The following is a 20,469-nucleotide window of genomic DNA, read 5'->3' on the forward strand; positions in this document are numbered from 1 at the left end:
GAAGAGAAGTAGAGGTCATAGACTGTAGTTGCAATAAGTTTGGCCAGTCTTTTGAAAGTATTTTCAGGTCAAGTCCATGGCAGGGTTACAGCTGGTCCAGCAGCACAGAGTCTTGCACTGTTATCACTCACTGTTATCACTCTGTGGATGTCCATCCTCAGAGCCATCAGAGATTGGCTCTGGCAGACATGGTGGAAGCTTCTAACACCTTCTCACAGAAGCCACTTCTGTGACCCTCCCCTGCTACCAAAAACCAGCCTGTGCAATATCAACACAATCCTTCACTCTTTGATCCTCATTCCCAAGATTTCAGTGCCTTTACACAACAAAGAACAATCATTTTGCCTGCTTTCTCCTCTTACCTAAAACAGCATGAAGACTTTCTAAGGTACTAAAGGACTCCCAGGCACCAATTCTAAATGCCCAGAGGGCACATTCCTCCTGCTTCTGAGCACTGAAACAAAGGGGAAAAAGTGGACAGCTTGCTGCAAGTCAGAAAAAGGTTCAGAAATGCTTTGAAATAACTAAAACAGTAGGGATAATTTTCCTGCTTTCTATCCAGCTTAACTCCCTCAGACTTTTCAGAGGTGTCATGTAATCCCCAAGTTCTCATGTAAAACTCAGCCTTTCTGATATTATTTCAGATTCTTTGAAAGCCATATGGTGTTTTTTCATGTAGTACGTTGAGTCTTAAACCACTGAAGAAGTCATGTGACTGCCTGTATAACCCAAAATTCTGTGTAATGGAACAGAGACAGTTTTTGCTATGAAATACCTCATGGTGTTTGGGGGCTTGGGGGTATCACAATGATATAAACAGCACAGGGACCAGTATAAAAACCCAAAGAAGGAAAAAAGGTGAGATATTTTGGGAAAGAAAGGAGAGAGGTGACTGAAAAGTTTAGGAAGAGAAGCAGAACATTCTTTTTATATTTCTTTTTATCCTAGATACATAAAAGAGCTCATGGGGATCTTAAAACATAGAAGAAAGGGAGAAGCTGAGAATTCTGTTCTCATCCAACTAACTGATATCATTGAATTATTCATGTAATTTTTCTTGCCTTTCCAGATTACACAATAAATGTACCTCTGGAATCTGTCATGGACTTGCACTTATAGATAAATAGGCCAACTACCTAGTTTTTCATCTCGATTCACAACACTTTTGAACATTGTGAGATTAGAATGATTTATTGGACTAAGCCTTAGCAGTGTGAGGACAGACTCTGAATGGACCCGGGACACTTCTCACAGTTATACCAAGTAAGTGACAATTCTTTCTTCTTAAAACTTCATTTAAAGTTAAGGTGAGGGTGAACAAGGGAATTTAAAGGCTTGGGTTCACTGTAAGGATTTTCATCTGCAATAATCCCTTGAGTGCACTTGCTGTCCAGCCAGGCTTTCAAGCCAAATCCTCAGCTTGGATCTGCTCAGCAAGGTTTCCCAGGAACAACTGGGCTGACTCTGCAGAGCACCATTATTCCATGATCCCCAAACACCAGCAGGGCACTACTTAGCATGTGATAACTGATTCCCACTTTGGGCAGCACTCTGGCTCCAATTTTCTGTCCAGTGTCCAATTCTCCAGTGGATTTCCACTGCCTGACTTGGGGCAGGAATGCAGAGCTCAGTGAAGAGCTCACAGTGGTGAGGAGTTTGGAGACAGATCTGGAACTGCCTGGTTTGAGAAGTTCTGGTTTGACACTGGCACCACACTGACATTGTCCCCAGGGAAGTAATTGCACTGCCCTGGGGACAGAGGAGGAAGGAGGTTAAATAGCCTTGGGCTTAAATTCTCACAAGAGCCTCATGTCCAAGAGCTCCTGGAATGAAAGACAATTGTTTCCCAGATTGTGTGGGTTCTGAAAAGACCAATGTGATGAGCAGGGATTATAAGAATCCTTTGTAATGTCTATCTTTTTTTGGAATTCTATGACATATGATAAAGGTGCATGTCAACCAAGGTTTTCTAAAGGAATGTGAATGTTGGGGTGGCAGAGAGTTTGTGATGTTGACCTGTTTTATTCTAAAGATTCAGGTGCAATCCATTAGCATTCTTGCTGCTCTTTCAGCAGTTTTCATGTCTTTAAAGTACTGCAAAATTTTCCCATATTATTTTACATAGCTAAAACCATCTGCTCTCCTTCCAGAAAGATGTGAGACTGCCTTCGGTGCTGCCTACTATCTGTCCATATCTGTAGGATATGTTACATGGGAATAAATGTGTATTTAGGAACAATCTCAGGGCAGTTCCAATTCCAAAGGGACAACGGGATGCAAATTTACCATTCTGAAGAAAGGCCTCTTCTTTCCATGCTCTTCCATGGTTTTCCCTTTCTAGCTAAAGACAGGATATTTTCAGAGCTGAACAGAGACTCTGCTGTTATGTTTGAGAAATTATATATTTGTCCTCAAACTCTTTTGAGACTGCTGAAATACTTAAGAATTTGAACCAAAATTTCCAGGATGTAAGCAACCTCCCCCTTTCGGTTTTTAATTCCTTTGGGAGATATTAATATGCATTTTAACATGCATACATGAAGATACATAGTCTTAATATAATAGCCTAATTCTAAATTATATATGTTCCGTATGTTCTGTATCTTATGTATGTTATATATGCTATGTATTATACATATATTTTATTTTTTATTATATTATTGTTACGTTATTATTGTTGTGGTTAATACTCGTTTTGACAATGCCCCAAAGTCAAAATGACATAAAATAGCAACCATCAGTGTCACTGTGTGATGCTCCAGGCATATTCTCTCAAGGCTCACTGAAAGGCAGAGAAGGATTTTCTTTTGGTTCAGACTGGATTATTCTAGATCAAACACTGATTGAAAATGCCATGGCCCAGGACATTATTTATAATATAGGGCTCCTTTTGTGACTTTATAAGACTAAAGTGAAAGAGATGTACAAATTTCTGTCAAAAAAAACTGTCATAACATAAAAGACAAAACATAAATTGTCAGAATATAAAACCCAAATCCCTTCCAGAAGCAAGCAGTGGTAGGAATTCATGGCTGTATGGTCAGGTCATACAAACTAGTAAGACTCGGGGGAGGCTTCTGGGGTCAGATAAAACAAATCCTCTGCTCTCTGAACTACAAGTGCACTGGGTACATTATTTCTTGCTGATGATCTTGCCCAGGGAGTTCTTGCAGAGAAGCAGCTTGTTTGTATTCTGGCTGTTGGGAAAGCCTGGAGAGGAGACCACATGAAAAGCCTTTCAAGGTCTTCTCAGAGAACAAGAATGCACAGGACTGACAGGCTCTGGCCAACCATGCTACAACACCTGGGAAGGCAATGTTGGATTTCTCTTGGCTCTCTGGTTGCTGTGGGTGTGGACAAGTGTGTGGTTCTGCCTGTTGCATCAGGAGAGCCCAGCCATGGAGTTCTGGCAGAGCACCATGTGGTTTTCGCCTCAGTTCCTCAGCAGTGGCATAGGGCTGATGGGGAAAGGCTGTAAAATGAGAGCCCCTTGATCAAACTTCCAGCAGTGCCCTGGGATGGACAAAATGTTAGACGTGAGGGATCTCTTGAGCTGACTGCAAGGCAGACACCACACCAAATGAAAAGCCTAATGCACCTCTCTTTACCCAAGAGACCCCTCAGGATGCTCCTGTCAAATCAGACACATAAATCTTTGTGGATGTGTCTGACAACCTTTCATAAACTGAGCCCTTTGTGGCAAGGAAGGCTGCTAGAGGGTTCTGTTCAATTCCATATTTTTACTCTAATCCAAATTCTTAATCTGAGTTGAGTTCTGACATTCATTTTTGAGATCCCCATTGATTTTCCATAAATGCCATAATAAAGAGGCAAAGGTGTTCATTTTAAAAAAGAAATCATGGTACCACAATGATTTGTTGGCTTCTAAAATATTTATGACATCAATAGTTTTCTTGTACGACAGCTGATGCAAGTTGAAGCAATTTCCTTTCATTACTTGCACTTCTCATGGCAAGGAATAACGACATAAAATACAGTAAAAGGGAATGTTACAAATTAGTCACAGCTGGAGTATATATGAATTTTTGCTCACTCGGCACTCAGATAATCTTGCAGTAAAATCAATCATGCCAAAACCAAGGGGTTTTTCACAAACAATCCAAAACCTTATGTTCTAGAGGTCCTTGTGGAGAAATCACCTAAATCAAAAGATCGTGGCACCACTAGGAAAACAACACCTTTGCCAACAGTTTTCCATACAAAGAACAGCACTTTGGAGATGCCTTTTAAGGAACAGAACACATCTGCTTCGACAGCACAGCTGATCTGCACGGACAGGTTCGACAGCAGCGTGATAACAATACTGCCAGGTACAGTTTGGTGGCACAGGTGCAATGTAATTCTAGGGACAGTGTCCTGTGGTGCTTGGTGTTCTCCTGCTGGTCAGCATTGCCCTGGGCAGCCAGCAGAAATGAGAAAGGCATCTGGTATTTCAGCAGGGAGAGATGATGGATATTTCAAAGTGTGTGAAAGAAATGGTTTCTACAGTTTAATACCTTGGTGAGGAAGAGGAAAGACACAATTGATTTGTTTAAAGCGTGGATTTCTTTATGACTACGTATTTCACCCTGTAGCAGCAAACCTCCTGCAGCACAACCAGGAACAGCCATTCTAACACCAACAACAAGTTAAAAGTGTGGACTGTTTGGAACTTTTTCTAATCAATCACATTTTATATTTTGAGGGACTGTTTTTGTAGTCCTGAAGGTCATTCAGGGTGCTGAAGGGGCCAGTGCCAGGGTTTGCAACAGCACAGACCCCTCAGCACAAGGTGAGTTACCCAAACAGGCTGTGAAGTTACATTGCTCTTTGGGGGATAAAGACATGGAAATGGATTTTCTCCAAGGAAGAGGAATGAGAACACAACACATTCAGCAGACAGAAGCTGCTGTTCCAAGGCAGCTCCTGCAGTTACACACAAGCCCCAGGAAGCAAAAAGCAATGCAGACAGACCCTGGGCTCTCTCCCGTTGTTGCCATGTTCTCTATCATCTGTTCCTTTGCTGCTCTTCCTTTTCCTTAAACTGTCTCCTGTGGATTTTCCCACTTTCTGCCAAGATCACAACATCAAAACCCTGGCCGTGATCTCTCCCCTCATTTTTGGTCAATTGAGCAGATCCTGAAGAGCAGAGAGTGAACATGCTGTCCATGGCTGTGCTGGGTTTGAGAGTCCTGCTGGCAAAGACCATTGCCTTCAATACCCTCATGAGTATCAAGCTGTTTCTTTTCTGAGGTAAGGGAGCACACAGCTTGGTTTGTAGAAAACAGGGAAGCACATGCCAGCAGTGACTGCCTGTCCCTGTGTGTGTCCCCAGCCCCACAAAGAACCATGCCTATTCATCTGCTCCTGATTCCGTTTAACAGCTCTTGCAGGTTTCTGGGGAAAAAGGCAACAACAATGACCAAACCATACACAAGAAAACCAATTCCCCCACAAAAAAGCAATTAAGACAAGACCACTCTGCCTCCTAAAGGACAAAGGAAACAGAATTTTTCTGTCTTTAAAGTTCAGTTCTTGGAGGCCAGTTCCCAAATTTTGTTTGCCAGAGAAACTGAGTTGTTACCTGAACAGCCTAAGAAATATCTCTGACTATTTCAAATGGCAGAGTACAAAGCCTTGAGTACTAGACAAATAAATATTCGATCTCAAAGATCCCAAAATACAAACATGTGAGAGTAAAGACAGGAAGAGGGAGGATTTTTAAACTAAAGTATCCAAAGAGGCACAAAACATAGTCCAGTCTAACTTTTGTGAGTGTCTCTGTCCTGATATCCCACAGATATCAAACAGTGGTTCATAGGACCAATTTCATTAAATGTACTTTAAATCCCCTTTTGTTCTTCCAGACATGGGGAATGAAGGGAAGAGGAACCCAAAGCAGAGCAGGAAAGAAGGTGAACCAGCAGCACAAGGGCCTTGCACAAGCAGGGCCAGAGCTGCTGACAGAGACCACCCAGGACACAAGGCAGCACCTTCCCCTGAAGACACTGAATACTGCTCACTCCTGCCTGGCCAGCTGATTTACACTGAACAGTTTGAAGTGCTTTTGCTGTTTCCTCTCCTCTGAGAACTGAGGACAGTGGATTTCTCCTCATCCTCCTGCTAAGCAGATCTCCCCACTCTTCTGGCATTTGCACACAAGTGCCCAACCTGCTTCAATAGCTTTGAAAACTGTAATGCTCCCTCCAGATACATGGCCTTTGAAAAGCACCTTTCCCAGGCATGTTGTGTTACTGCCTGTGGAACTGGAGTATTACTGCTGAGGGAATTCAAGCCCAGCAGTTGCCATATAACTCTCAGGTTTAGATAGCTTCAATAACAAATAATGTGTATTATAGATGAGAAGACCTGTGTAGGATCTGAAGTAATTCTATTCAACCAGACAATGTTCATTTCTTTATTAAGCCTGTATTTCTTCTGCCAAATGTATTGCACATGCACCTGAGGTTTCTGCACTAATGACAGAAACAAAGTTTGTACTTGGCCAAAATGCTGTGCGTTTTCTGTACAGTTTTTCCTGAAGTTGTTATGGAGATGGCTGCAATACAAGTCACACAAAGCCCACATGGATTAGAAACACAGCTTTGATAACAGAGATTTCCTGATGGCTGAATTTGTTTTTTCCAGACTCTGTGCAGGGAAGTGTCTCTCTGGCACATTCAAAAGCCTCAGTGAGGAGAGTCCTTGCTGGAGGCATGAGGCAGGAAAATGCTCATATCAGCAGAGAAGAAACCCTGCTGTTGGTTTGCACTCAGTGTTAGGAGGAAGAGGCCACCAAAAAATAATATCAAGTGGTTTGATGGAGTGATAGTTCCCATGGCAACTTGGTTCTTACCTAAGAGAGCCCAGCACACATGGTCCCCAGCTCATGGGCCTCTCACAAGCTACAGGCAGGATGCTGTGGTCACCATTTCTGACTCACTTACACCAGGCAGGATTAACCCTGCCCTGCTTTTGAGAAAACAAGTTAACCACATCCTGAAGGGAAAGAAGGCTTTTCTCCCCCTGGCTGAGTTCCTGCTGGCTTCAAGAGAGTCTCTGCAGAGGACACAGCAAGGTGTGCTGCATTCAGCTGGGTCAGGTCAGACCCTCAGGCCCTGCAGACCCCCAGAGAAGACCCTGAGCCATTGCAGAAGCTATGTGGAATTTACATGGCAAATGCAAGTCTAGTAAAATGCTCGTTTAGTGCATTCTACCACCATAATATAAATCAGGGGGAACAGTTCCTCAGTATTTTTATCCTGATTTTCCAATGACACCCAGAACCTTTTACTCAAGCACTTCACCCATTTTCCACTCTCTCAGGCAGATTCATATTTTGAGAATACTCCCTTAGACAAAACAACTGGAATCAGATGGACAGGAGGAAAAGGTCAATGATAAAGTGCTGCTATAATCCCTTAGTCATAAAGGCTTGATGAAGTCTCTAAGTACGATTGGATCCATCCCCACCTCCTCTGAGAAGGAGTTTACAAAACAGGGGGCCCTTTCTGTACCTCATGACTCAACGGGAGGGACTTCCCCTTTCCTGCCCCTGGTCTCTGCATCAATCTTTCCAAATTAATTCTAAATCGATGTTCTGTCCCTAATTCATCCATGGGGTAAAGCTGCAGAGTGAGCATTGCTGTTGGACTGTGCCACGCTTGGGCAAATTTGTATTAAAGCTGTTTTTGCTGATGCCTCTGAAGGTGAGTGTTTCACTGACCTAAAGCCCTAATTTCATGATGAGGTCCCAGACTGTCCCCACTGAGCTGTGGCTTTTCACTTTGCATTGGCAATGCAGACCATGCAGCTAAAGAAAGCTGGAAAATTGAATTATTTCCAGACCAATAATAAGATTGTGTTAGGGTGGTTAATTTTACAGAAAAGGACAGAATCTGCAGCTTTGCCAGCTGCCATCAGCTGAGGAATGTTAAGTAGAGAACCAGTGCTCCACACTGACCACTCTTAAAAGAAGCACATTTGCATTTGAGCCACTCCAGTCCCTGGAGATATTCAAAGCCACCTGGGCATGGTCCTGGGCAAACAGTGCCAGAAAATCCTGCTAGAGCAGGGGAGACCCAGTCACCTCCGCAGGTCCCTTGCAACCTCAGTCGTTCTGTATTGCTGTGACACCATTCTCATACTGTGGGAAATTATGAGAAGTTTAAAATTTTTTTCTATATCTTTAGTCAGGGGATTTGTTCACCTTTGCCCAGGGGGAAAGGAACTGAAGTTTCTTTTCAAAGGACTCTTTCAGCATTCAAGGCCTGATGAGCTTAACATCCCAGAACACTGGGAGTAGCAAAAAAAGATACATAAAAGATAATGACCATTAACAAATATCAGCTCCAAACATCACCCCTGGCATGGTCAGAGACACCTGATTTGGGAAAAGATCAATAAGAGCACAAAGAATGAGAATCTCATTATCATGGAAGGTGAAGGGATCAATAGGAAACCAAGTACTAGAAACTGTGTAACCTGGGATCAGTGAACGTTGAACCAATGAATTTCCCTGGGTTTTGACTGTATAAATACAAGAAAAACCTAGTGAAAACCACATGTGATGGAAGGATTTTCTCTGCACAACCCAGGCAATGTATGGATGAAATGATTTCTGTTGCACATCTTGGCCAGAATAAAGTAATGCCTTCATTCTCTAACACTAAAAAATGCTGTTGGGGAGTTTTTGCTTTTCCCCTAGTTTCAGGGACAAGACCAGCCACAATCTGAACTTCAATAAAACTTTTGAAGTCATTTCAGGAAAATTTGCACCTCTAGCACATCGTATTTATTTTTCCTCCCCTTTGGTGAGTCTCAAACATAGAGTGTGGTATCTGACATCTGTCCTGCTGAGCAAGTCAAAATGCTGAGAGCTCTCTCCAGTGGCAGACAACATTAAAAGCACCCTGAAAGAATAAACCTCTTTCCAAGAGGTTACATGGGTTACATGAAGGACTCCTAGAGAATGGGCAACATTAAATAGCTTTTTGTACCAATGAATCCTTCTGTTTTCTTATACAGCATTAAAAATACAATGTAATAATCATGTTCCTGCATCTGTTAGGCATAGTCTGACCTGTCTGTTTTGTGACCTGAAATACTAAAATGTTCCTGGTAAAATTAGATCCACTGATGTAAACTGAACTTCTTTCTCTGATCTCTCCTGCTACCTTCTGGCCAAAGTGTTTATCGTTCTCACAACATTTCCAATTTCATGAAATCCAGTAAATAGCTGAAACAGGGAAAAAGCCCACAAAAACCCAACCAACCAAGGAAACCACCCAAAGCCCTCAAGAAGTGCTGTGTTTGCACATGGCACAAATTAAACTTCTTTGCTCTTCATTGGCATTCTGCCCCTGCCAGCAGGTGCAGTTGGAAACTCTTGCTAAATGATCTAAGTGATACAGAGGCTTTGGAAAGTCCAGGATCAGGAAGCTGAAAGAGCTGAAGAACTGAAGGTAGATTCAGAGAAGCTTCATTTGAAACTTCAAACTAAAGCAGAGTTAGAGCTGGAAATGATTTGTAACAGAAGAAATGGAGTAGAATCAGAGAAGCACTTGCAGCACTGCTTTCTAAATTCCTTAGGAATCTCCATCCCAAATACTGCAGGAGTCCTACACTTGGGCTTCCTGCCTGGGTTCTGTAGAGATCAGGCTAAATCTCTTAGTAAGTCCCCATTCCTGACTTGTGATCACAATGCTGTTTTCTGTCTGATTTTGCCTTGGATTCACAGGTGAGAAACTGTGGTTTTGCTGAATTCTGGGACAAGCCTTTCTCCTTGCCAAATGTCAGAAAATACTGGAGGGAAGGAGAATGCTGGTAATGAAAAGTGGTTGGTCAGAAAGGACAGGAGGAAACCCAAGGCACAGCCAAGTGAGCACCACAATGTGTTGGTAATTCAGCTACAGAGTTGGTTTGATCAGGATCTTATTCAGGATGCAGTGAGTGATGTGTGCCGTGACTCGGTGTAGGAAGGGGAACTCTGTGGGGTTGCATCCACGAAATCTTCATTACTGCATTTCGGAAAACCTCCCATACGCAACTCATCCACTTAAATCTGAGCAGAACAACTCAGGAGAGGCAACAGAGAGCTGAAATGGGCATGTCCATCACAGAAACTCATTAGGAGGATGGCTAATTATGTGACTACAAGGGCAAGTTCTCTTTCTCCCTCATGTTTCAGTCAGCAGATATGGTCTGAACTGAATATTGGGAACCTGATCTTCCCCTGCAAAACTGCTCAGGACAGGGGAGTGCAGTGCTCCTGGGAATCTCTATTTTCCAAAGCACAGCTTTGAAAATAGATGTCAAATGTGGGATTTCTCTAGGGAGGGCCTTAGATGATTCCTGGCTATGCCAAAGCCCTCCACAATCAGGGCACTTCCTTTTTTCTGACCTGTATTGAAACATAATCTGCAAGGAGACAGAGTAGAGACACCCCAGCCTTCATTACATGGCCATCTCTAACAGGCATTTTGCACATACAGTTTTACAGTCTGTGGCCATGGTGTTCCACCTGCTTGGGAGCACTGCTAGATCATCCTTGAGAGAATCCCTTCTGTTCACACTTGACAGGAGTCACCTCCAGAGGCTGAGAGTTTCTGTCCTCTTCCCAATCCCCTTGTCAATGCCCCCAGCCCTGCACAATATCATCATGAGGAGCACCTACAGGAACAGACACAGGGTGAGGTACCACAGCCACAGGAACAGCCCAAGCAGCATTGTCACCTCTGGCCCCACACCTGATACAACTCATTCTTGGATCAGATTTGTGTCCCACCCACTCTGGGAAGATCTGTTCTTATCTCAACCCTTCATGCCCCACACTGAAAGCCAAATAAGGCTGTTGTGCTTTGGGAATGGCATTTCCCAATTTAGTGTTGCCACCGACCCACTCCAAACCAAGTCTGAGGGTCTTGCAGAGGGTCACAGAAAGTGTGGATATGGAGAAGGCTTAAAAGAAAGATGAGAACCACACAGAGTGAGAAACAGATAGGAGAGCACTGAGAGCTTCAAGTTGTGCTCTCCTGCCCCACCTCTCCCCCTCAGTGCTGTCACAGACAGAGGGAGGGACCAGGAGGGACTGGGCCTGAGTGCAGTGCCAGAGGCACAGGCAGGGCAGGTGTGGGCAGAGCTGTTGTGCAGGCAGAGAGAAGGTGGAGAGAGGCCAGAGAGAGCGGGCCTGGCCATGTGGAGTGCCCTGTGCGTGGGCTTGTTGCCCATTGTAGGTAAGTGAAGGCAAGGGCTGCTGGCCCCAGGAGCTGAGCCTTGTGGCCCTGTGCTCTGCAGGGCTCTGGGCAGCTGTGCTGAGTGCTTGCAGCCGCTCCTGTTCCCTGCCTCCAGCTGCCCAGCCATGCCTGTGGAGCACAGGGAGAGCAGCCCTGCTCCTCTCCTGCCTCTGAGCTCGGCACCTCCATCCAAGCTGCCTCCTCTGCAGCCTGGGCACACGCAGCCCACCTCCCTGCTGCACTCCCATCTTGGGGCCCAGCGCTTTGTCCTGCCACTGGACACTCTGCTCCTGGGCCAATGCGGCCCCTGTGGCACACACCAGCTGGAGGATGGCAGCACAGGCACCAAGCCCCATTGCCCGCGACAGCCTTTGTCTTTGCTGGCCTCATCTAGAGCCGTTTCAGGGACAGGAGAGTGGCTTCCTCACCATTCTGTCTTGGCAAGGACAAACGGATTTGTCGCCCCCATGGTGCAAATCATTCCACGTTCTTTGGGGAAAATCAGACAATGTTTCCTGTCTGACAGGGAAAAGGAGGGAGGGAAATGTGTGTTCTCCTTCCTTGTGAGCCTTGATAGCTGCTACCAGCTGTGCCCATCTGTGTCAGCTGGCTTCAGAGAGGAGGATTTTGTTCTCCTCCTGGTCCAGTGCCATTCTAAAGCCCCACCAGCATTGCCCTGACCTTTGCTGAATCTTGGAGTGATCATGACTTGTTCTTGCTCTCTGTAGCAGTCACTGGGCAGATGACCTTGGAGCAGCACCCAAGAGAAGTGACCGTGCAAGATGGAAATGAAATCACCTTTGAATGCACCATGAGGGGAGATGATATGAGCAACTACTATATGTCCTGGTACCGTCAGGGCCCACAGGGTGCTCTGGAATGGATTTACTCTGAGGATGATGAATATGGAGAAGGTTTCCAGTTTGGCTTTGAGGGATCAGTGGAGAGCTCCAGGAGCACACTGCAGATCCTGGCAGCAAAGCCTGGGGATGCAGCAACTTATTACTGTGGAGCAGATCCACCCTGGAGCAGCTCTGCAGCAGAGTGAACCAAATACCAACAAATGGGGAAGACAGATCTCTCAGCATTTCTTTCTAGCAGCTGCTCCCTGGGGCACTTCTCAGGCAATGGCAGGTGCAGGAAACATCCCTCTGGCTTGGTGGCAATAAAAGACAGTGGAGGGAGGGATGGTAGAAGGGCTGGTTCCATTGATGGTGCAGGAGGATCTGTTCTGGAACTGCAGAGGCAGTTTGGGGAAGTGAAGGTTTAGTTCTCATTGCCTGGGCTCCTGTCCAGCACAGCCTCATTTCTCCTCTGTCCCTTGGCTGCAGAGCCATGGGATGATGGAGATGTGTTGCTGTAGCTTCCAGAGTGCTGTGGTGGATGGAGCCACACAGGCTGTTTAGGAAAGCCAGATGAGCAGAGATGACATTGCTCTGTGTGGCTGCTACAGAGATCCTGATGAGGAAGAAGGAGTTGAGAAGGGGTGGTGAGCTGACTTTGGTTGTCCTGTGGTGAGCAGGTGCTCAGCAAGCTGCTGTCTCAGAGCCCCTACTCCTCAATTGGACAGGAGGAAAATGATGAAATTGAAGCTTGTGGGTTGAGATAAGGACAGGGACATGTTGCAGGAGTGCCAACATGGGACAGTACATGGACTTGCAGAAACTAATTTCATTTTTGGTGGATCTAATCAGAATAAGATAATGAGAAGAATAAAACACATTGGAAAACCTCTCATGTACCCAATCACTGCACAGGTATGGGGAATGCTACCATCAGTTAATAACTCTATTCCTCTGCCATTTCTTCCTCCTGCTTTTCTCCTTCTCCAGAGTGTTGAGTCCACCCCAGAGGAGACAATTCTCCAGGAAGTTTTCAACTTCAGTCCTTTGCATTGACTGCAGTTCTTCACCAACTCCTGTAGTGTGGGTCTGTAGTTCACAGTGCAGTCCTTCAGGAACAGACTGCTTCAGTGTGGGTACCTGCAGGTTGTCACAGAAAAGCTGCTGTGACATGGGCTACTTCTTCCATGAGACCACAGGTCCTGTCAGGAGCCAGCTCCAACATGAGCTCTGCATGAAGTCTCAGAGCTGAACAGGACATATCCAGTTGCTTCTGTGTGGGGAACTCTATGGGCTGTAGGGTCAATATCTGCTCCACCATCACTTGACATGACCTGCACTACCATGGTCTTCATTGTGCACATCAGGGTTATCTCCTGGCCCTCCTTCCTCAGGGACACTCAGCATGGCTTTGGGAAGTGGGAATCTTGCTTAGCCACATTTACAGTGTTCTAAAGTGAGAGAAAAGGTCTTGGTGGATGAGAAGAAGGTGGATATTGTGTGCTCTTCATTACACTGTTCTTTCTGCAGTGACTTCCCTGGGAACCTTCTTGACAAAGTCCTTTGTTATAGACTAGAAAACAGTTCACTTCCATGGGTTTTTCAGGAGTAGATACTGTGTGCTCCATCATCTTCCCTTGGTCTCTGGGAAATGGATATTCCTGGAGGCTGGTCTGGCTGGTGAAACCTCAGGTGAAAAAAGCATTCAGGACCTCAACCCTGTTCTATGTCCTGTGTCACCTGGTCCCCATCCCATTCAGCAGTGGGACCATGTTTCCCCAGTCTCGTTTGTCCATGCAGCTTCCTGGCATGTGGACCTGACTCCTAGCTCACCAGGGAGGAATCCTCTTCAGCTCAGCACTGCTGACACTGGGGACTGCTGTGTCCCCTGCTGAGCTCCCAGGCGTGGGAAGGACCTGGACAGAGGGAAACAAATGCAGTGAAGGGCCATGAAGACAAGGAAGGGAACAGATGGGAGATCTGGTTTCATTTAGTACAGACAAGAAATTTCTGGCAGGGAAGTTTGTCACACAAATCCCTTGCAGTCCTCCAGTGCCGGCCTTTGGTTTCTGCAAGGGAGAAAGAAAGAAAGAGCTTCTAGACATCATTTCTCAGTTGAACTTCCTCCCATCTACTCTGCCCAGGATTGCAGCCCACATTAACTTCCTGTGGCCAGGAATAGACTTTCAAGCTGCAGGAAGCAATGACTACACAGGTCAAATGAGAATGCTTGTTCTTGGCCTTCTTTCCAAGGCCATATGTCTTTCTAAGTAATAAAAAAGTAACTTCTCTTGGTCATTCTGGTCTAGGCATCCTCCCACGGCAAGGACCTTACAGCCATTGCAAATGAAGTTTTTTTCTCTGCCTGAAGCAAATACATCCTGCAGAGATGAAAATGCAGCTGTGACTAAGTCTTTCATAGCATCTCAAAAGGGATGAAATTGAAAAAGGCTTCTTTTAAACAAAGAAAGCTTAAAAATTATGGGAAAAGACTTTTTAATACAGGCTGCTGTAATGGGACAAGGGGTAACAGTTTTACATAAAGTGATAACACATTCAGACAAGATAGATGGAAGATTTTTTATTTAAGTTAAAGTGATAAAACTGTTTGCCACAAGACATTTAATTGGCTCTGAACCTCAACACATTTAAGATCAGTTTCAGTGTAGTTTGAGCAACCTATTTATCTTGGTTTGAAAGACAGGTTCCTGCTCAGGAAAGTTGGAACTTCCCTTGCAATGGAGAATATGACTCCTTTTCCCTCAAAATCATTCTGACTTTGAAATGATGGGGCTTTCAGGCAATGTAATGAGAAAAGGAATAATGATTCTTTACTAGTACATATAACAACTCAAATAATCAGCAGCAACAGCAGCATCAACAACAAACAGCCCCAGACCCATAGTCACAGTCTTATCCCAGCTGTGGGCACTTTCCCCGTTGGTGCAGTTCCGGTCACAGCCAGCAGGGGCGCTGGTGGCTCCAGGCCAGGCAGGCCAAGTGCGCTGATTCCCCCGAGCCTGCAGGGGGCGCTGTGAGGTGAGCTCAGTCTCATCTTTGCATGTGGGTTATGGCGGGTGGGCAGGCAGGAGAGATGGAGAAGTGCCTTCCTTACAAACCCACAGGAACAGCCAGTCCCAGTGCCCCTCCAGATGGCAAAATGAGCTGTACAAGGGACCTCGGAGCAGCAGCTGGAATGGCATAGGTGAACACCCCAAGGGTGGCACACAGGAACAAAAACTCCCGGCTGTTCTAGGAGCAGCGGGATGTGGGGCGGACAGCATGGACATCGGGTATCAGGTTAAAGTGTAGCAACAATCCCTGAAGCAGTGACAGGAAGCAGCAAGGCTGGGCAATGGCAGACGGGCTCCCACAAGCACCTGGGAGATTCTCCCTCCAGAGGGGGTACAATGTCAGGGTTCCAGGTTTCCTGTGTCACCCGAATTGATGGTGAGTGTCCTTCCCAGTGAGATCGGTTGTAGAAGAGGAACCATTTCAAAGGTCACTCTAATGAGCAAAGGCTCAGCCATGGCAGGAGGAGCAGTAGAGGCCAGAAGTCCATGGTGGTTGTGAATTTTCCCCAGAGCAGCAGCCTGGCACCAAGACTATGACTGTCTCTCCTCCAATTCCCACAGCCAGTGCCAGGGAGGAGCTGAGCTGAGCTCTGCATATCTCAAGAGAAAGCTCTCCAGTTCAGAGGTTAGCCAACAGCACCCTTCCTCGTCCTGCCTATCTTAGTCAGATCTTTTGTTTCTAAAAGCATTGTCCTTATCATCTCTTAAGTAACAAAAGGGAGAAAAATTCCCTGAGAGAAAGAAAATGAAAAGGAAAACTCTTAACCTCCAACACCAGTTAAAGTTGAAACCATCCGTGATTGTTGCAGGAGGGTTGCATTAAATGACCTTTCAATTTCACTTCCAACTCAAACTATTCTGTGGTTCTAAACCACTCTATACTTCTCTACATTGAGGAGTCATATGATGGCCCATATCAGCTGCAGAGATGTGAATGTCTTTGAGAATCTTTCACAGGATCACAGAAGGGGTGAATATTAAACATGGCTCACTTAAACAAAAAGGGCGTCAAAGAAAGATGGCAAACAGACTTTTTAACAGAGCCTGAATCAAAAGGGCCAAAAGGTAAAAGTTTGACACAAAAAAAATATGCAAAAAAGTTACATGGAACAAATTGTTTATCATGAGGTGTTTACAGCTTTTTTTCTTTGTCATCTTGTGAATTTTTTGTTTCATAATCCCCTGGTTCTGTCAATCCCGTCAGGGCCTCTCCCTGCATCTAAAAAGTTCCAGGGAGAGCATCGTGAGGATTGGGGGCCAGGGGCTGCTGCTTCCTTGGGTGGGGGTGCTCAACTTCGGAGGCTCAAATCAGGAGCCACACAACAAGGGCATCTCATTGGAGTTACTGTTGCCCTGTGGGTTTTGCCTGTTTTTCCTTCTTTCTTTTCCTTCTGAAGTGGGACTATGGCTTGCCAGGTTACTTCTCTGCTCCTTTGTCACTTGGGAGCCCAGAGCCAGTGTGTGCTGTGCCAGGAGCCGGGAGGACACTGGGCCACTCCTTCTGCATGACATTCTGACCCTGGGATCAGCCATCACTGGTGAGCTGCCCAAAGGAGCAATCTCCTGCCCAGACCCACTGCTGTCTGCCACTGCTTCCAAAACGTTTACAACATTTTAACCGAACAGCCCTTGACTGCCCAGACCACCACACCACCTACCACTCTATCAGAGTTTCTTCTATACTTTCATAACCACTCTTGGTGTGCTCACATCTGCTGTTACAGCCTGCTGTTTCAAGGTTCCTGCTAGAGCACATTTTGTGATCCAGAGAGGCACTCTGGGACCAGCTGCCCTGGAGGTTTGTAAAGGAAGGCCCTTCTCCATCTCTCCTGCCTGCCCACCCCCCATTAACCACATGCAGAGATGAGACTGAGCTCACCCCACAGCGCCCCCTGCAGACTCGGGGGAATCAGTGCACCCACCTTGCCCGGCCGGGAGCCACCAGCGCCCCTGCTGGCTGTGACCGGAACTGCACCAAAGGGGAAAGTGCCCGCGGCCGGGAGAAGGCTGTAACTGAGGGTCTGGGGCTGTTTGTTGTTGCTGCTGCTGTTGCTCCTGTTTGTTTGAGGTCTTATATATACTATTAAAGAACTGTTATTCTTGGACAGAAAGCTCCAAAATTTCAAAGTTGTAATGATTTGAAGGGAAGAGGGTCATATTCGCCATTCCAAGGGAGGTTCCTGTCTTCCTTGGCAGACATCTGTCTTTCAGACTAAGACAGGCACCGCCATCTCTGTAAAGCAGCAGAGGCAGCAGATGGAGCAGCCACAAACTCACTGAGAGTACATTTATTTCCATGACCTTGCTAACCTGAGGGAATCCTTAACCAACAGCCAGGCAGAAGCAAAGAGAGACACTGACATCTAAACTGGGTCCATGGAAGAGAATCCCTGGAAGCAGTTCACCCTGGACTATCAAGGGTAATTCCCAGCCAGAAGGTCACTTGAGAAATTTACCACCCCCCTGAGTCTTCTGGTTTTAATTCGTTCCTCCCAACATCCACAGAGACACCCTGGAACATCTCTTGACTCCCATCACAGTATCACAAGTCTGCACAAGGAATAGAAGTAGGAGGAATAGAGCACATTGGAAGAAATGCTTTGAACCAACACAAGAAGTATTGATGATTTCCCTGCTTTTTATCCAGCTTAACTCTCTCAGGCATTTCAGAGGTGTCATGTAATCCTCAAGATCTCATTTAAACTCAACCTTTCTGATATTATTTATGATCCTTCCTTGAAAGCCATACAGTGTTTCTTCCTGTGGTACGTTGGGTCTTAAACCACTTAAGAAATCATGTGACTGCCTGTATAATCCAAAATTTTGTGCAGTGGATTAGAGACAGTTTTTGCTATGAAATATATCACTGTGTTTGGGGGACTGGGGTATCACAATGATATAAAGAGCCTAGGGACCTAAACAAAAACAAAAGAGAAGGAAAAAAGGTGAGATATTTTGGGAAAGAAAGGAGATGAGTGACTGTAATGATTAAGAACAGAAATAGAACATTCTTTCTCTACTGCCTTTTACCCTGGAAAGATAAAAAGCTCATGGGGGTTCTAAAAGGTAGAAGAAAGGCAGAAGATAAAGTTTCCATACTCCATCGGGTTATTTGAAAACTATTCAATTAACTTTTTTTGCCTTCCAATTTTGGAAGTAAATTTACCTCTGGATCCTGTCATGGAATCGCACCCATGGATAAATAGGACTAATGGCTTTTCATCTCCTGTTTTTACAACACTTTTGAACTCCATCAGGAAAGAGTGAGTTATTGGAATAAGTCTCAGCAGTGTGTATACAACTAGGCTTATATTTGGACCGGGGACGATTCTCACAGTTATACCGAGTAAGTGACAATTCTTTCTTCATAAAACTTCATTTAAAATTAAGGTGGGGGTGAAAGAAGGAATTTAAAGCCTTGGGTTCACTGAAAGACTTCAATCATGCCTTGAGTGCATTCACTGTCCAGCCAGGCTTTCAAGCCAAATCCTCCACTTGGATCTGCTCAGCAAGGTTTCCCAGGAACAACTGGGCTGACTCTGCAGAGCACCTTTATTCCATGATCCCCAAACATCAGCAGGGCACTACTTAGCATGTGATAACTGATTCCCACTTTGGGCAGCACTCTGGCTCCAATTTCCTGTCCAGTGTCCAATTCTCCAGTGGACTTCCACTGCCTGACTTGGGGCAGGAATGCAGAGCTCAGTGAAGAGCTCACAGTGGTGAGGAGTTTGGAGACAGATCTGGAACTGCCTGGTTTGAGAAGTTCTAGTTTGACACTGGCACCACACTGACCGTGTCCCCAGGGAAGTAATTGCACTGCCCTGGGGACAGAGGAGGAAGGAGGTTAAATAGCCTTGGGCTTAAATTCTCACAAGAGCCTCATAGCCAAGAGCTCCTGGAATGAAAGACAATTGTCTCCCTGGTTGTGTGGGTTCTGAAAAGACCAATGTGATGAGCAGGGATTATAAGAAGCCTCAGTTACTCCTATCTTTATCTGGAATTCCATGGTGGATGATAAAGGTGCATGTCACCCCAAGGTTCTCTAAAGGAATGTGAATGTTGAGGTGGCAGAGGGTTTGTGATGTTGATCTGTGTTATTTTAAAGATTCAGGTGCAATCCGTTAGCATTCTTGCTGCCATTTCAGCAGTTTTCATGTCTTTAAAGTACTGCAAAAATTTCCCATCGTATTTTACATAGCTAAAACCACCTCTTCTCCTTCCAGAATGATGTGGGATTGCCTTGGGTGCTGCCTAATATCTGTTCATATCTGTAGGATATGTTGCATGGGAATAAATGTGTGTTTGGGAATCATCTCTCTGCAGTTCCAATTCCAAAGGGACAAAGGAATGCAAATTTACCATTCTGAAGACAGACCTCGTCTTTCCATCCTCTTCCATCATTTTCTTTTTCTAAAAAAAGGATATATTCACAGCTGAACAGAGACTCTGGGGTTCTGCTTGTAAAATTCTGATTGTAAAATACATTGAACCTTAAGTATCCATGTCTGTTTTGTGTCTGCTGAAATACTTACAAAGTTGAATCTAAAATTTCCAGGATGTAAAAAACTTCCCCCTTTTGGTTTCGAATTCCTTTGGGAGCTACTGATATGTATTTTAAGGTATTTAGAGCACAAATACTTCATTATCCAATCTTTTGCAAATTCCCCAAAGCAAAATGATATAAAATAACAACCATTAAGGTCTCTGGAGGATATTCCAGGCATATTCTGATTAGGCTCAATGAAGGGCAGAGAATATTTGTCTCTTGGTTCTGGTAGGATTATTCCAGATTAATCATTTATTGAGCATGCTACGGCCCACGACTATTAAGAATATAAGGATCCTCCTGTGAGTTTATAAGACTAAAGGGAAGTAGAACGTTCTGTCCAAATAAACGGTCAGAACAGAAAACACAAATCCCTTCCAGAAGCAAGCAATGGTAGGAATTCATGGCTGTATGGTCAGGTCATGCAAACTAGTGGGACTCGGGGGAGGCTTCTGGGGTCAGATAAAACAAATCCTCTGCTCTCTGAACTACAAGTGCACTGGGTACATTATTTCTTGCTGATGATCTTGCCCAGGGAGTTTTTGCAGAGAAGCAGCTTGTTTGTATTCTGGCTGTTGGGAAAGCCTGGCAAGGAGACCACATGAAAAGCCTTTCAAGGTCTCAGAGAACACAGAATGCACAGGACTGACAGGCTCTGGCCAACCATGGTACAACACGTGGGAAGGCAATGTTGGATTTCTCTTGGCTCTCTGGTTGCTGTGGGTGTGGACAAGTGTGTGGTTCTGCCTGTTGGATCAGGAGAGCTCAGC

At 45.2% G+C, this 20,469-nt stretch overlaps 1 long non-coding RNA gene and 2 gene segments (V, D, J or C); all 3 read left to right on the top strand.

The window, feature by feature from the left end:
* The first annotated feature begins 746 nt into the window (after positions 1-746).
* LOC310918624 lies at positions 747-5,226 on the top strand. Its single transcript, XR_014591697.1, has 4 exons — positions 747-858; positions 1,070-1,263; positions 4,140-4,331; positions 5,137-5,226. It is a non-coding gene; the product is annotated as an uncharacterized lncRNA (long non-coding RNA).
* Positions 5,227-11,194: 5,968 nt separating this feature from the next.
* On the top strand, positions 11,195-12,282 carry LOC310918819 (T cell receptor delta variable 2-like). The segment is given in 2 exons: positions 11,195-11,234; positions 11,963-12,282.
* A 6,171-nt stretch (positions 12,283-18,453) lies between these two features.
* The window catches only part of LOC310918618 (T cell receptor delta constant-like), a 36,493-nt gene continuing 34,477 nt past the window's right edge, over positions 18,454-20,469 (top strand). The window contains exon 1 of the C gene segment in view: positions 18,454-18,496.

The sequence above is a fragment of the Zosterops lateralis genome, assembly GCF_965231275.1.
Source record: "Zosterops lateralis genome assembly, chromosome: 24".
Classification (NCBI taxonomy): Eukaryota; Metazoa; Chordata; class Aves; order Passeriformes; family Zosteropidae; genus Zosterops; species Zosterops lateralis.